Genomic DNA, 18447 nt, shown 5'->3' on the forward strand with positions numbered 1-18447 from the left:
GTGAAAGCCATGCAAATGAGGTGAATTAGTGATTCAGCATGCAGGCAGGCATCCTTTCAAAAATAGTGTTAGTTGAAGAAAGGTATTTGGCTACTAGCCGAATACATTTCTGCAAAAATGAAAATGGAGGCATGACAGCTCAAAAAAAAAGCATGTATTATAACCTTTAGGCATCCTAATGACCAAATGTATGGCCATTGGCATGGAAAAGTGTTTCATTTTTATAAAAATAAAAGTTTTTTTTAGCCAGTCTCTGCCACTTAATCATAGGGCAGTGGTGCGCAAAGATGATTGTGCCAAAAAAAAAAAACTGTGAAAACTCAGTTTTAAGGGAACTCTGCATTTTGGCATTATAGTCTATGGCATGCAAAATCAAAACAATACCAGGAAACAGAGGTTGTCAAGGGGAAAGGCTCTAGGGTAGTGCAGTAACTATGGACTAAGACAGTGGGTTATGCAAATGAGAGGAAATTTACTGAATCACAAAAATCTTCTAAGTGCCAAACTGCACCTAACCATGTAGGTGCTATAGAACGATTGTGTAAGTAGGAGGAGCAACAGACATGAAAAGGGGATGTGTCATGCATGGTGTAAGAACATTGGAGCACTATGGTGCACAGTTAAGGTTAGTTAAGCTTAGCTAAGCAAGGAGGTGCATCTGAGGCTGTATTGACTTATTCCATGAAATGAAGAGTGTGTCCACATCCAGGGAGGGCCATTTCTTCATGTTTACATTAGCTAAATGGGTTTACATGGTGTGGCCAGTCTAAAGCAAAACAAACAAAAAACAAAAAAAATGGAAATAGCTGGACTGTTTACATTTAGGCACCGGGTTTGCGTGGCACGCCTAGGGGCTTAAAAGGGAAGGAAATGGGAAGAGAAAAAAGGAAAAAAAAGGAAAATAGCAGAATAAAAGCAATCAAGAACAAATGACATAGCTATCAGGTGGAATGCATCACAGTCAGCCAATCATACAGGCAGCATCTGCAGCACAACAGTATAAGCTACGGAAACACCTTGCAGTCTGTTTTTTCCCACAAACTCTGCACCATTGGTGTACACATGCAGGGGAATTTTAACTGGAAAAATGTTAGGAGCTGCTATTGCTTTGATCCATCAGTATGTGCGAGAGGCTGAGGGCAGAGAGGAGGATAATGCTGACAACTGCCACAGACTAAGGAGGGGAAGAGTGTTCAGACCCAGGGTAACTTATCAGGGGATACATGATCTGGAGATGGTAGAGCGCTACAGGGTGGACAGAGACATACTTCAGCATATCACTGAAATGTGCAGCCTCATCTCAGACCTAGAGCCAACAGAGGGGAACCTATCCCAATTGATACAAAGGTATGTGTAGCCTTAATTCTAGCTACACATACATTTCAAAGACCTACTGGGGACATCATGGGGGTCTCACATGCATCTGCATCTAGGGAACTCCACCAATTACTGGATGCCATGCTGCCACATGCCAGTGAGCACATTTACTTCCCCAACACCCGTGAGGAGAGTACCGGAAATATGCGTCTCTTTCTCCATGTAGCAGAATACCCAGAGGTACTGGGTATGATAGACTGCACGCACATCCACATCAAAGTACCATCCATTGAACAGGTTAGGATCTACATAAACCACATCATCTGCCAGGATGTGTGCAATGCCCAGGGAGTTATCATGAATGTGTGTGTTGGCAGCCCTGGAAGCTATCATGACTCCCTCATCTGGCATTCATCACAGCTGTACCAGGCATTTGCCAATGGGGCCATCCCGTATGGCCATCTGGTGGGGGATACTGGCTATGCACTGGAGCCGTGGATGATGACACCCATCAGAAATGCACACACATCCAAACAAGACAACCATAATGAGGCACACTCACAAACCAGGATCATTATAGAGTATGTGTTTAGGATGCTCAAGTCATGGTTCCACTGCCTTAACATATCTGGTGAAGCCTTGCAGTACTCTCGAGCCATATGTGCACACATGTTTATAGTATGTGCCATGCTACACAATATGATCCTGTGAAAACACCTGCAGCAGGAACAGCATGGAGAAGGACCACACAGCCCAAAACCATTGCCAAGGTCACCACAGGCACAGAGGCCCATCAGCTTGATCCTGTAGGCAGATGAAGGCATGGCCAGTATGCTCAGGCCTTGGCAAAGAGGGAATGAATAGCACACACACTGACACTGTAGGAACCCCAGAGACTGACACCTCTCTCTGACTCGCACATACAGTAAAATGGATGACACACACATATCACATTACCTGTAACTTATCATGTATAGGCAGTGTACTGTGTGCATCCAACATAGATGGCCCTCAAGCACCATCCTCGCAACTGCTGCAGGGACAAGGTAAGTCAGTCTTCTTAACAATAAATGAATGGATTGGTATGTTTTGCTAGCATATATATGGTAATGCTGCATGCATGCAAGGGAATGGGGTGGCCTACTGAGATACCAGCACACAACTGACAGCTATGTAGGACACCAGGAAATGCCTGGTGAAAACGGGCCTCCGCACTCTATGCAGTAGTACCCAAGGTGGCAAATCCCACTGCAGTATACATGTGGGGACAACTAACTGGGGGTCATAGGTCACAGGCATGGATGTCAGTGTGGGGTCCCATACCCACCCTCACACCCACACAGCAAGTCAGCTGGCTGTAGAAAACCAGAGAGAAATGTCTGGTAAAGGCACACAAATGGTGGTGGCAATGTTGAATTACCTCTCTACAGACTCACACAGTGATAGCACAGCAGGACTCACAGTTGCAGTAAAGCTATGAAGGGTAAGAAGTCTGAAACTCAAATGTATGCCATTGCAATCTGACCTGTGCTCTTTACTGATATGCCTCTAGTCCCCAAGACAGGGCACAATAGTATGGTAAATGGAACCAAAATGTAAAGCAAATATCAGCACAGTCTGTGCAAATGTGTACAGTTGACAGGTATACACCCCCCATATACCCACAGAAATGCAGTAACATGTATGTTTGCAGGGAAATAGCAGCATAGCACACATTGGCAGGGCTATACTAATACACATGAAAACATGTTGCCTGTCCACAACTTGCAGGGGTCAATGATCTATGTGTATGTGTGGTTAATACTGTCAGGATCTGGCCAGCACGTTCTCCTGGCAGTCATTTTGTAGTGCCCTAGGTATAGTGCCATCTTTGACAGGGCCATGTGCAGATAAATGCAGTGCCAACTGTTATGCATGCCAGTGACACCCACTGCTCTGCTACTGACATACCTGGAAGTCACAGTGTTATGTAGAAAATACTACACATATAATGGACATCCTGAAGGATGTGTAGCTGAGGTACCAAGGCTTTTGTGAATATAAGTGCTTTTTGGTACTGCTGCCAGTGGTTATCTCAACAATCTTTTTTTCTTATGTTTGTTTTTACATATAATGGACATGGTTGCACAGTAGAATTCACTTTGTATCCATACCCATAACTCCCAACTTCTGACAGCAAGATGTCTGGACAAGGGCAGACATAAAAGTGGAACAAAGGCACAATGATAGGCATGTGTTGTAAATATCATCCTTACATACTGAGAAAGATGGTGGGGTGAGGGGTTTGCAGTATTAGGAATTGTCTGAATGTTATGTAGTCTGAAACAGTAATGTCTGTCATTATTTTGTAACATCACTCTTCAATTATATGCAAATAACTTGCCATAAAAACACAAGGTTACATAGACAGGATGAAACCTCTAGCCAAACAGCTGGACAAACTACCAAAATATGTACAGGTAAGAGGTATGCCCACACAAGGATGTGACATCTCAGGTTAGAAAGATACCACACAAGCAGGTGACCCCCAGCCAGTATATCACCAGGTTCCTGGACTGTTTACATGATGTGTCATCACTCAACTGGCTGTAGCCACACCTCACAAATGGCTCTGTTGGGAAAGAATGAACATAGCTGCCCTCATAATATTAGTCTATGCATCATACAACTAGTATTCCTCTGGTAAAGCACTTTGATGATCTGAGGATATCTGGCACTAGGTAATGACATACTACATTGCAGTGTCAGACTACAGATACTTCAGAAATTTTCTGCTAAATAAACCCAGTACCCTGAGGAAAGTCCTGGGTACTCCTGAGAGGTATGGCTGTAGCACACAAAACCCTGGACTGGAGTGTACCTATCTCTGGAATGGAGTCCCACTCTAACTATAGAAGGTCACACTGGGCATGCTCCTACACTTAAACAATCACAGGACATGTTGGAACCCACATCAGAATACATGACTGTATTGTGTATATATGTCTGTGCATACAGACAGCTATGTACACCTTAACTGTCGACACACATGCACACATCAGACAAGATTACCCTCAGCTAGCTGTAGGAGGCCCATATGTGATATATCTGCATCTATTTCGTGAGATCCACACACACATATATATGGGCAACAGATAACATATGTCAAGCATACACACACATAGATGTGGAAAAGTGAGAGATGGACAGTGATAGAGAGAAAGAGACACAGAGGAACACAGACAGAGTGAATCACACACGCGGATACCGTGAATGGCATACAGTGATGTCCGGCTGTGGATAGTGGCATAACAGTTGTAAACAGTTGCACATGTCAGCATAAAAGGTGAGCCCCATTGTGTACTAGTACTGAGGTTGGGTTTATAATATCACCTCACCTGCCAGTGTGTGTGTGTCCATAGGTCTAAGTATTAGGAGACTGTTTCCACTCAGTACACTTCACATTGCGCTACTTCACAAGATCTCATGCTGTCATTCACCTTAGAAGCACTGTTGGATACCTATCACCTCTATAAGCTCGGTAGTGCATGCAATAACTACATAACACTGCAATACAAATAACTAGATAGGTAGGGTTCTAATCTCTATACTGACAATTATGTGTGTGTGTGTGTGACAGTTGTGTGTGCAAGATTAAAGGAGTGTGTGTTTATTTGTAGGTGAAACAGTTTTAGGCTTTTCCCACCCACAGCACTTCCCAGTGCCCCACTTTATCAGTCCTGCTGATATCATTCCCCTTATGATCACCTTTTGCCAGTTGTCAGCCCAGTAAGCTCTGTAGTATGTGCAATAATTGTGTAATACTATAGTACAAATCACTAGATAGGCAAGGGTTCTAATCTTAGATCCGGCAAATGTGGTGTGTGTGTGTGTGTGTGTGTGTGTGTGTGTGTGTGTGTGTGTGTGTGTGTGTGTGTTTGTGTGTGTTTGTGTGTGTGTAAGTTTATATGTTTGTAAAAAGAAGTATTTTGATAAGTTTCTCACTCAGTGCACTACTTTCAGTCCTGCTAATGTTATTCTCCTTATCACTTATTACTTTATATAGCATGTTAATGGCATCTGCCTCACATGCAGCATGTTAAACCATTGTACAGGCTATTCCAGTCATCTGTACAGATGTCTACAGAATATCTGGATGTTTGCAACCCATATGTGGTCTGTGTGCCCATACAATGGCCATGTATGTGATAGTCTTGCCAAATAGGTTACAGTTAGTGTACTGACACACATGCCAGCATCAGATATCATACCTGACTGAAACATCATGCTGATACAATGTCTGTTACCCTATACCTTGTCCAGTCCTGTAGGAGCAATAGATGACTCCAGTTGCTATTTCTGGTGGGTTATTTCAGCATCAATGAAGGCATTCATAACACTACATGTTGTAAGAGGTAGTAGGTTATGTCCCACGCATATAATCTATGTGGGGCATGTCATGTGTATGTAGCACTTTAGTACATTAAAGTGGATATCTAGGTTTACTAATCTGTCCATTAACAACTGTGTTTGTGCTACTGTATGCACATCCCCTGTGTCAGTCTTTATTGTGTGTATGCAAAGGATATACCATTTTGTCTCCCTGTTCCACCCTGTGAACTCAGGAATACATACCACAAACCTATCGTACACAGTACCATGCATGCCCTCACCAACTGCATCAAGGTTGAATGTATGGGAAAGAAATGGTAGGGGCAACAGGTGATGACACGTGAATCTGTTGCTGTCAATCTAATGGCTAAGCTGGTGAGGGGCCTACTGACAGTACTCCAATAACCTGTTCCATATGTATGAACCTGTGGTACTACACAACAATGAGGTCACATGTGTGAAGGCTATCTGTCTGTGATAAGGGGTATGTACGCCAGGTCACATTGTCTGACAACAGTGTCCATCACACAGTTGCATACATACACACCTGGTAAACGTACATATAAGGCTGTACCTTGGCTATGAAATAATTGGTGTATTTCCAGTCTGCCAAACTCCATGTTGGTAATGTCTGCAGGGCCACAGCCTGCAGACACACAGACACCTGGAACGCAAACAGAATACAGCATGTCAGAGTACATTCAATCAATGGTACTAACAGCAATAATACATCATGGCTAATAAGGTGCATACACCTTTATGTGCACCCATAACAAATGCAAGTAGACAGCACCTTAAACAGCATTACATAGCTACACTGTACTATATTCAACCTGTGCATCACACCCATATTAGCCTGTCCCTGTATTGATGGCATGGATGACAGGGATGTCGCACAGATATCATCATATGCACAGAGTGTGGTGAGGGTTTGCCAGAGGTCTAGGTTGGACCATATGGTTGACATCCATGTGTGTGTTTGGAGGGGTATTCTATAGATGTGATGTGCAGAGGTGCTGTGTGTGTCTGGAGGTGACCTACCTGTGATACAGATGTGTGTGTATGTATGCACACAGTCATGCCATGTGGCTGCCTTACACAGGGGTATGTTGGACAGCTGTGGACTGTACATGGCAGGGTGTCCAGTTCACCATCTCTGGCCACAGACATGTGAAATGGTCCATCCAGGGGTCTTACTGGCACCATCAGGGCCAAGGCCAGATGCAGTACAGCTTCCTGATGGTGACTGCTGTCTGCTGGATCCATGTCCCTAATGGGACCAGCCAGGATCACAAGCCCATTGACCTGCTCTATTGTGATGTGAACAGCAACCCCCAGTCAGTAGTGCTGGTGTCACTGCCACTATGGGAGTGTGAAGGTACATGGCCCCGTAGACTCTCAGCTGATGTTGGTACTGACCTACGTCCATGTGGCTGACTCCCATTTCTTATCACATGCTCTAGCACAGACATGCCATGGCTGAGGATTGCCAAGGTCTCACTCCATTGTCCGTTCATGATCTCAGTATTTTGATGTGTGGCCTCAACGATGTCACGTATGTAACCACATAAATCAGGAATAGTTGCATCCAGCAATCTGAGTATTTGTCTGGTATTGCATTCAGTATGTGTCTATGTATCCATGGCAGCCCAAAACATGCATCTGGTGACATCTGCTGTGGCACTGGTGACAGCGGCTTTATGAGCAGTAGTCCTCCTTGTGCACCCCTGTCCATCTGCCTGTGTTGGACCTCGCCTGCACTCTGTCTATGGACAGTGTCTACACTCACACCTGCTATAATCACCACACTAGCCTGTTCCATGCCACCACCTGTCAACTGCCCATCATCTGTGGCTGCTGTGCAAGAGGCATGTGCAGGCATTGTGACTGTGTGCAGGGACATTGTGGATGACTGTGGGATGCCAACCAATGGCACAGATTCAGCCCCTGTTGACACCACCTGTGCCTGAATATGACCATCATCATCACTAGTGTCTGCAGAGATACTGACATCAGATACTGAGCGGGAGGGACAACGACCACTATGACCACTTATGGGGGAAAGACAACATATGTAAATTCACACATGCACACACACACACACACACACACACACACACACACACACACACACACACACACACACACACACACACACACACATATAGAGGTGAGGTGGCAGACAGGCATTACACAGACCTCACAATAGCCAACTGGTGACGTTCAAAACACAGTCAGACCATTACATACACACCCTGGATAGGCCCTCAACATCATGCAGTGCAGCCCTTTCCACTTCCTGTTACAACTTATATACACCTCTGTGATATGTGAGTAGTGCTAGTAGGTGATGGGGCTTCAAGTAGCACACACAGCACCCATGTCAGCAGCAGGCTGGCTATAGCTATGGTGTGTGAGTGTATGTAGTGTGACTGATCACCATTACAGGGTGGGTAGAGTTGTTGCCTCTGAGATTGCAGACATATGTGAAGATGGCCCTGTGATTGCCCTTGGTGGATGTGTCCAATTTGTATTCATAGTTAGCCTTACAGTAAACCACCTATGACCTTATATGCTCATTCAGACAAAGGTTGGCTCACTGCCAAGTTGGTGCCTTCTCTTACTCTGACCTGTACAGCCAACATAGTGACCAATTATGTGGTTTGTGTATTGCTGCTGTCCAGCAAAAGGGATTACTCTGACAGGTTTTACAAGTAAAGTATTGCTGATTCCATACAGCTATGTCAGTGGTCATATGACTGTTTGTAGTAGGCATGGACTTAAGGTCATAACAGAGTTGGACACCTTTGAAATTTCAACCTGATAATCATGCTCATTCTAGTACCCATGTCTGTGTCAGGGCAATGCAATAACCAGTAGATGTAGAAATCTAACTCTGTTGGATGCACAGAAACTGAGATTACACATGTGTACAACATGTACAGCTTATTTACCTGACATAATGCATCCTATGTCTGTTGTTATGAGGCAGCTAGGTACACTTACTCATACATAGATCTGCGCAGGTAATAGATTATATACATTTATGTTCTATGTCAGTATGGCACACTGTATTTACACTCTTGCTGCTCAGTAATTCCTGTCAATCTGTTAGAGCAGAACATCTGGAGGATGCCACACATACATGGAGGGGGGTGATGGGCCAAAATTAGTGACACTGTCTTAATATTGCTGTAACACACTTAAGTCATTTAATAGCACAGTAGCTTTGCATTCACAGACATACCATGGAGGATATGACAGGAAGAGAAGAGAAAGGCTAGGTGTGTGTTAGTGAGGGTAGGAATGTTTAATGTTGTCAGTATGACTGGTATGGAGATAGAGCTAGGTGATATGATGGATAGAAGGAAGGGTGACATATTGTGTGTGCAAGAGACCAGATGGAAGGGGCGTTAAGCTACGTGTATCAGAGTCGGGTCCAAATAGTGCTATCATGGTGTGGATGGGAGGAAAAATGGCATAGGGGTTATCCTGAAGGAACAGTATGGCAAGGGTGTTTTTGGAGGTGAAAAACTTGTCGGCTAGAGTGATGTTAATGAAGCTGGAAATTGATGGTGTAATGATGACTGCTGTTAGTGCATATCTTCTGCTAAGTGCATGTGCGATGGATGAGACAGAAAAATCTTGGAGTGAGTTGGATGAATTGGTGGTGACTGTACCCAAGGGTGAGAGAGTGGTGATTGGAGCAGATTTGAAAGGGCATGTTGGTAAAGGGAACAGAGGGGATGTGGAAGTGATGGGAAGGTATGGTGTTAAGCAAAGGGATGCAGAAGGTGAGATGGTGGTGGAGTTTGCAAAAAGGATGGACATGGCTGTGGTGAATACATATTTTAACAAGACAGAGAAGCATAGAGTGACATACAAGAGTGGAGGAAGATACACAGAGGAGGATTGTCTCCTGTGCAGGAGGCCCTGCTTGATGGAGATTGGAGACTGTAAATTGGTGATAGGGGAAAGTGTAGTTAGGCAGCATGGAATGTTGGTCTGTGGGATGATGTTGGTGATCAAGAAGAGGAAGACGAGTGTGAGGGCAGCACCCAGGATCAAATCGTGGAAACTGAAAAAGGGTGAGTGTGAGGTTGAATTCAGGGAAGAGTTAAGATAGGCAGTGGGTGGCTGTAAAGAGTTACCGAATATCTGGGTAACTACAGCACAGCTAGTAAGGGAGATGACTAGAAAGGTGCTTGGTGTGATATCTGGACAGAGGACAAGGAGACTTGGTGGTGGAATGAGGAATTACAGGGGAATATACAGAGATAGAGGGTGGCAAAGAAGAAGTGGGGTTGTCAGAGAGATGAAGACAGTAGACAAGAGTATAAGGAGATGAGGTGCATGGCAAAGAGAGAGGTGGCAAAGTCTAAGGATGGGGCGTATGAAGGGTCATATGAAAGGTTGGACACTAAGGATGGAGAATAGGACTGTACCAATTGGCTAGATAGAGGGACCAAGCTATGAAGGATGTGCAGCAGATAAGGGTGATAAAGGATAATGAGGGAAATGTACTCACAAGCAAGGAGAGTGCATTGAGCAGATGGAAAGAGTACTTTAAGGAGCTGTTGAAAGAAGAGAATGACAGAGAGAGCAGGTTATATACTGTGGATATGGTGAATCAGGAAGTGCAATGGATTAGCAAGGAGGAAGTAAGGATAGCTATGAAGAAGATTAAGAATGGAAAGGCTGTTGGTCCAGATGAGATACTTGTGGAAGTATGGAGGTGTTTAGGTGAAATGGCAGTGGTCTTTGTAACCAATTGTTTAATGTAATCTTGGAAAGTGAGAGGATGCATGAGTGTTGGAGAAAAAGTGTTTGGGTACCAATTATAAGAATAAGGGCAATGTGTGGAGTGGTAGTGACTACAGAGGGATAACAATGATCAGCCAAAGCATGAAGTTATGGGAAAGAGTAGTGGAAGCTAGGTTAAGAAGCGAGGTGAGGATTAGTGATCAGCAGTATGGTTTCTTGTTAGGAAATGCAGTACAGATATGATGTTTGCTCTGAGAGTGTTGATGGAGAAGTACAGAGCAGGTTGGAAGGAGTTGTGTTGCTTCTTTGTGGACTCAGAGAAAGCATATAACAGGGTACATAGAGAGGAGTTGTGGTATTGTATGAGGAAGTCAGGAGCGGTGGAGGAATCTATAAGAGTGGTACAGGATATATACAAGGGTAGTGTGACAGAGGTGAGTTCTGGGGTGGGAAAAATAGGTGTGCTTATGGTGGAGGTGAGATTATATCAGGGTTCAGATTTGAGTCTTTTCTTATTTGCAGTGGTGATGGACAGGTTGACAGACAAGATCAGACAGGAGTCCCCGTTGAATGTGATGTTTGCAGACGACATTGTGATCTGTAGTGAGAGTAGGGAACAGGTTAAAGAGACCCTGGAGAGGTGGAGATATGCACTAGACAGGGGAGGAATGATGGTCAGCTGGACTAAGATAGAATATATGTCTGTGAATGTGAGGAAGGATAGAGGAATGGTGAGGATGCAGGGAGTAGAGTTTGCAAAGGTGGCTAAGTTTAAATTCAACAGTTCAGAGTAATGATGAGTGTGGGGGAGAGGTAAAGAAGAGAGTACAGGCAGGATGAGGAGGGTAGAGAAGAATGTCAGGAGTGATCTGTGATAGATGAGTACTATTATTAAGAGTGAGAGGAAAGGTCTCCAAGACAGAAATGAGACCAGCTATGTTATATGGGTTGGAGACAGTGGCACTGACAAAATGGCAGGAGTCAGAGCTGGACATGTCAGAGTTAAAGATGTTAAGATGTACACTGGTTGTCACAAGACTAGACAGGATTAGGGATATGTATGTTAGAAGGTCTGCCCAGGTTCGACAGTTTGGAGACAAGGCCAGAGAGTAGCGGGATTATGTTGGTTTGGACACGTGCTGAGGAGGGATGCTGAATATATTGGGAAAAGGATGGTAAGGATGAAGCTGCCAGGTGAGAGGAAAAGAGGAAGGCCTAAGATAAGGTGCATGGATGTGGTGATGGAGGACATGTAGTTGGTTGGTTTGACACAGCGGGATGCAAAGGATAGTAGGAAATAGAGACAGATAATCTGTTGTGGCGACCCCTAATGGGAACAGCCAAAAGAAAAGGAAGGAAATCTTATAATGTCATCACTCCTGACTTCCTCATACAATACCATGACTCCTCTCTAGGCACCCTGTTATATGCTTTCTCTGAGTCCACAAAGACACAATGCAACTCCTTCCAACCTGCTCTGTACTTCTCCATAAACACAGGTTGCCAGTGATTTGCCAGACATAACACAACTATATGCATAAATGACTACATATATGAGGCACACTTATGGTCAGTGTGCATAACACTGGACAGTTGAATGGTATGAACTCAGTATATCACATGCAGTTCAACACACACACACACACACACACACACACACACACACACACACACACACACATGCACACACACACACGCACACACACACACACACACACACACACACACACACACACACACACACACACACACACACACACACACACACACACACATCTGCAACAGTATTTCACTATGCAAATACCCTGTATAGGTCTTTCACATTTCTGAGACAAGTATGTATATCAAATTTGTATTCATAATTAACATATGGATATCTATGACATCCCAGTAGCTAGCCTAGCAGTGTCACATTCAGTATTGTTCAACACACACTCCAGTAGTAGTCATATGTGAGCCATCCTTTTCTTGGGGTGACTCAGGGGCCTGAGCTGTGATCTATGTCACTTTAGATAGACCCAGTTGCTATGACCATAGGTTCTGATCAGCAATATATCAGTACAGCAAGTCTTGATGAGACATATTTGTTGAACTTCTCATTTCCCATTATTACATACCCCCTACTGCATTCCATTACATGCTTACTTGTTTGACGTACCTTTTTTTTCCAAGTATGGTTGGTTTTATTCCAATATGTGTACACTTTTTTTTGTCTGGCTGTCTCTCTCTCTTTCTCTCTCTCTCTCAGAGATGTCGGGTATACATCTGTTTTGCATAGGCAAAAGCTTGCCTTTTGTAGGTAATGCTCATGAGCAGCTGATGGCTTGTGCACCAATTAGTGTCCCCGACTTGCTAATTGCATGCAGAACAGCTGTGGTGTTATTCCTATAGCCAATGGCATGGCAACACATTTCTATAATTGAGTACTTCATGTGGGCATTGCCCCTTTTCCTTCCCTGTGAGGAGTACTTCATGGAGGTGTGTGAACAACAGCATCACGGAGGGTAGTTGGAAATACCTCTTACAATGAAAAATGTGGAGACAGACAAACAAACTGGGGGAGAATGTTCCAGACATAAAGGTAGAATGTAAGTATTGCTGTTATACAGTTGAATTAATGCTAGTTTAACAGGGTTTGTGTGGACATGGCTTTTCTGCATGATTTTAAGTCTGACAGTGCTAAATGGTTGACATAACTCTCAACTGTAGGGCTATCTGCAGAATGGCCAGATGTTGGACTCTCATGTTTGGTGTGTTCCTCAAACATTGTTTGTCTTTGTAAAATCAGTAGCACACTGTAGGGATTTCATTCAGTAAATGGTATCATCCAGTTGTGTTTCTGATTTCATATCCCTCAGAAAAGATATGTTACAGCAAAGCCTGTTACACCAGCAGCTGTTTCAGTTTATAACAGCAATATTCTACATATGCCTGTTTTGGGCATCAGTCCCACAAGTATCTCAGGCTTTGTACAGATGGCATGCAGTAAGAGGGTGATAGGTAGGGTATATCATTATTTAGTGCCTTCATTCCTGATACTATCCCAGTGATGTATCAGACTGCCAGACATGTTATATGTAAGAGACCTTATATATGAGAATAAAGCCTGGATATTCTGTGGGACTCTGAACAGTTGAGAGGTCTGTGCATTTATGACGATTATTAACAGACTATCAGGATTGTGTAGCAGTGTAGTGTGTCAATGTTATTTGGCCTGTGTTGGGAGGGGGGTAGAAGTATGTGTTATGGCTTTTTTCTATCTGCCTGTGCATGCTGCTTTAGTTTCTGGTGGTCTATCGGCTTGTAGGGGCAGACTGAGACATGTTCCATACCACGGTCCAACTTCATATTACACTGTGAATTGGGCCAGTATATGTAGGGGTAGTGTGTGAGTGGCAAACATGTTGAGATGTTTTTGTTCACATAGTTCTTATACTGTACTGTTCATTTGGCTTACTGGTATGTCACTGTGACTGTGATGGAATTGTTTGTGGGTATGCAGTTTCAGTGCTGTTACATCCCTATAGTGCCTGATATATTTGCAAATACATGTGTAATTCCCCACAGCAGTTTTGGGTTAGTGTTGTGCCAGTCTGACTGAAACGTGGATGGTGCTTGGTGACATACTTAGTTTCCCCTAATGTGATGTTATATCCAGATATTTGAAGGATGTACTGTTGCCTGCCCGCTTAAGTGTTGTATATTTCTGACATATCAGTGGAATGATGTGAAGATTTCAGTTACTAAATAATGAGCAGTAACTGAGTGTTGGACTTGAGCTATTTCAGTCAATATATGTTAGGACAGACAGGAGTGTGTTACTGTAGCAACAGTGTCAGCTTATCTACTACAGTATTGCAGATATGTCCTTATTTTCATGGCTTTCTCCCCCCACTTTGTCAGGCTTGGTCTAGATTCATTGCATTAAAGGGTTGTAAACCTACCTCTCAAATGGCTGGATTGTTGCAGAATGTCCAGGTTTTTTGCTCATATTTCTGGTCTATTCCATGGATTCATTATTATTTCCCTGGTAAATCACTGTGATTTCTGACAGTAAATGATGACATACATTTTGGTTTCAGAACTCACATCCTTGGAACATGTATGCTGAAACAAACCCTGCTACTCTGGCAACATTCTACATTTATGAGAGCAATATTTAAAATATGTCCCTAGTTTTGGCCCATTGTCCTCCCATTTGAACAGACTTTGGCCACATTTATTGCACTAAGAGGTTGAGAGATACTGGTTCTGAGGTATGACTCCAATACATGTTATGAGTATATATATATATATATATATATATATATATATATATATATATATATATATATATATATATATATCTATAGATGGGTCTAGGACACATGCTCGATTAGCATATGTCCGAATCACAAAACATCGAACACACATACACGAAAGTGCTTAACATCGAAAAGTGCTTCCGTGTATGTGTAGTTCAAAAAAAATCTACATTTCTGCAGGACCCCACCCCTACTTTATTATTCTCACTTCGAGATTGCACTACAGTGGGGAAAAAGGAATATTCCATTACACTGCTGTAGAGTCTCTAAAACAAAGGCACACATACGCAGGCGCTTGTTGATGTTAAGCAATTCAGACATATGCTAGTCGAGCGTGTATGTGGATCCCATATACATATATATATATATATATATATATATATATATATATATATATATATTATATGTATATCTCTATTTATATTATGTATATATACAAAACCTGACTGATTCTACCAAATCTTTTCCCTCCTGTTGAATGACTCTACTGCATGATATGTTTTTTTTAAAAGCAAAAGTAGTCCTTACAGCTCAGTTGGGTAGTGGTACATTGCTTTGACTATGGTGTATAGGGCACTGGGTTTGAGGCTTGGCAGTGCTGATTATTTTGTTGCTAAGCAGAACAATGGCTGATGGAAATAGAGTGATTAAAGCAGTTTTAAGCAGTTGTAAGCGAGTTTGCACAGATTTGTGTGATGCTAAGTGATGCTAAGTGATGCCAACACACGGTTAACGTACAGATGTGTTGGCTTCACTTAGCATCCTGCAAACTCACTTACTCCCACACTAATTTCTTTAAAAGAAAAGAAAATTGGGTGATAGGAAAGTGGTGAAAAAGGGGCATGCAGAGGTAAAAATACTATGAATGATAGCTAGGGATGTGAAGGACGGGTGTAGGGAAGGTGCATTTGTACAGAATTTGAACACTCAAATCCTAGAGAGAGGGGTGAGGACAACAGAAATGTGTTGTCAAGCCAATTGGAGTGGATTACATGTGTCTAGTGGACATGTATGTGAAATGGACAGCTATGTATGGGGCGATATATTTTTTTTTGGAAAGATATCCTTTTCTTTTTTTTTTTTTTAAGGTGAGAGTGGGATGTTGGGGAAGGACTGTAGGTATGTCTAGGGTGGTAGGTTGTGTAGGGAGACAGACAAGACAGACAACAGCATGGTGGTATATGACACATGAGGGGGTAAACACATTTGATGGGGAGGGTGGTTGGGAATCCAAAGCCCACGGGCCCCCATATGGTTACAGTGGGACTGAGATCCCCACCCATGGGCAGTCGCCACTGCACCTTCATGGTCCCAAAGGTGACTGCGCTGGCGTCTGGACAGGAGGGGTGTTCTGCCTCCAGAGGTGCACCAGGTGGCCCTCAAGTCTGGCTCAGCTGGTCTCCAAACTTGAATTGAAGGGTTTTGCACACCAAACCAAGGACCATATTGCAGGTGACAGCTTTCTGTCCATGCCTGCTCCCGGGTGGGACAGGCCCCATCCCCTGCAGCTTGTTCCACCCAAAGGTGGTGCAAGATCAGCAGATGAGGGAGATTTGGGTTGGGTCCCAGACGTGCTTGGGCCTGGTGCCACGGCCAGATGAGGTGGGACAGGTGGATTCGCTGGGATCTGCCTTCCCAAATGCACTATGGTGTTAAGGTTTTACAAAATATGTTGGTTAGTCATGAACAACACATTTCAAGATTAGTTATAACAGCATGCATGAGTGTTCCAATTAACACCATAAAACAGATCTGAAACAGTCGAATAGCAAACAGAACACATGTATAAATGGAACAACAGTATGCATCACAACACCATGCTAGTAAGATTGATGGCAACAGGCCACCAACAATGGTATTTGAACAAGATATGTTAACATGTAAGCAATCAAACATATTAACATGTAAGCAATCAAACATATTAACAATAATATAACACAAGTCCCAACACTGGGTTGGAACACAACATACCCGTAGTATATGAGTAATAATTATTGATGCAGATGAGGGGGGGGTGAAGACAGAAAATCCATTAACAACTGTTTATGCTTCTTTTTTCCACAACAGTACTGCTCAATACTCTATGGGTCTGCCCTCGCTTTACATCTACCTATGGCCATAGTTTCTGTAGTATAAACATATAAACATACCTATTAAACTGTCAGTCTGGAATGGTATTAGGTGAACTGTGACAATTCTGGGTACATGAGTAGAGGGGACTTGTACATGTCAGGGTTACATATCAGGCACAGGAGTGGTATCCTGAACTGCTGTTATGTGAGTGTGCTACAGGTATACATCAACTGGTTTCCTATCTGTGTCCAGGATTATTTTCAGCAGTGACCACTAGCTGTGACAGCATGACACTTTAGAGACATGTAGCAGAAACATATCGCTCCACCTCTTATCGCATGAGATCTGGACAAAGCCATGCATACGAGTGGGACAAAGGCCCATAAGGATGGGCAGTTTTTTGATATTGCTCTTACAAACTTAGAAAGGTTATAAAATTCCAGGTATTTCATTTGCATGGCTTTTCTGATAGATCTGACACCTGTATATCTATCATTATTTTCTAACTTCAGTCTATAATGGTTTGCCACTAATTTGCCATGAAACCACTACTTTATGTAAAACGGACCACAAATCTGAGACAAATATCTGGACATTCAGTGAATATCTGTGCAGTTGAGAGGTACGATTGGGAGAAGTGCATATTGTATATATTTACCTTGCTGTTGTTTGCAGACATGTGGTGGGACAATTGAACAGTTGTACACAGTTTATTAGTATACCCTTCATACGGCTACTGGCAACATTTATTTACCTTTAAAATCTGTGGGGAAAATATCTGTTAACAATACCTGCCTGTTTTTACATTCATTCCTGATTCTTTTTGTGTAGATATACATACATCTTAGTCCACTCCCTGGATTTGAACCGTGTCTGGGTGTGCAAAAGAAACAGCTAAGCTATTTCTCATCACACTAAGCTACTGGGAACTAATCTTTTATTGCCATTGTGATGTGAAAATCAACAGTATTACTGTTGTGTGAAACACAAAAAGCTGAACTTGCATTAGCATTTCCTAGGAGGGATGTATAGTTAACACCCCTTCCCTTAGCAACCTCATCACAAACATTAGATAATAAGTCTTGTGGGCATCATCTAAAAAAAAAACATACTTTTTATTCTTTCAGTTCTTCAAAAAACAAGTAATCATTGCATACCATCCTGGCTGCTGTTGGAAAATGACATTTAATCAGATTCCTTTTACAATGTGATAGTTATGAACAATTATAGTGAATATATGAGTTTAAAAAATGTGCTCTTTCTGTAAACAGAGGAAATAAAACATTTGTTTTCCACTGTTAAATGACTGTCAAGATAATGTAAGGTTTGGAATGAGTGTTTGTGTCTAAATCTAAGAAATTAAGTAGTACCAGAGATGTAGTTTAAACATTTCACCAGTTCTTCATCCTTTTCCTGACAAGTAATAAAGATGCCATCCAAGAATCTACCACAATACAGCCAGTAGGAGTGAAACGGAGTTTGAAACACATATCGTCTTTCCCAGGTGAACATAACTAGATTAGCAAAAATGGGGGACAAGCTGTCCTCATGGATACTCCTTTTACCTGCCTGTAAAATTCACCTTCAAAGTATAGGAGGTTATTCAGTAAAACTAATT

Source organism: Protopterus annectens, chromosome 10.part0 (genome assembly GCF_019279795.1).
Source record: "Protopterus annectens isolate FY-2018-M chromosome 10.part0, PAN1.0, whole genome shotgun sequence".
Classification (NCBI taxonomy): domain Eukaryota; kingdom Metazoa; phylum Chordata; order Ceratodontiformes; family Protopteridae; genus Protopterus; species Protopterus annectens.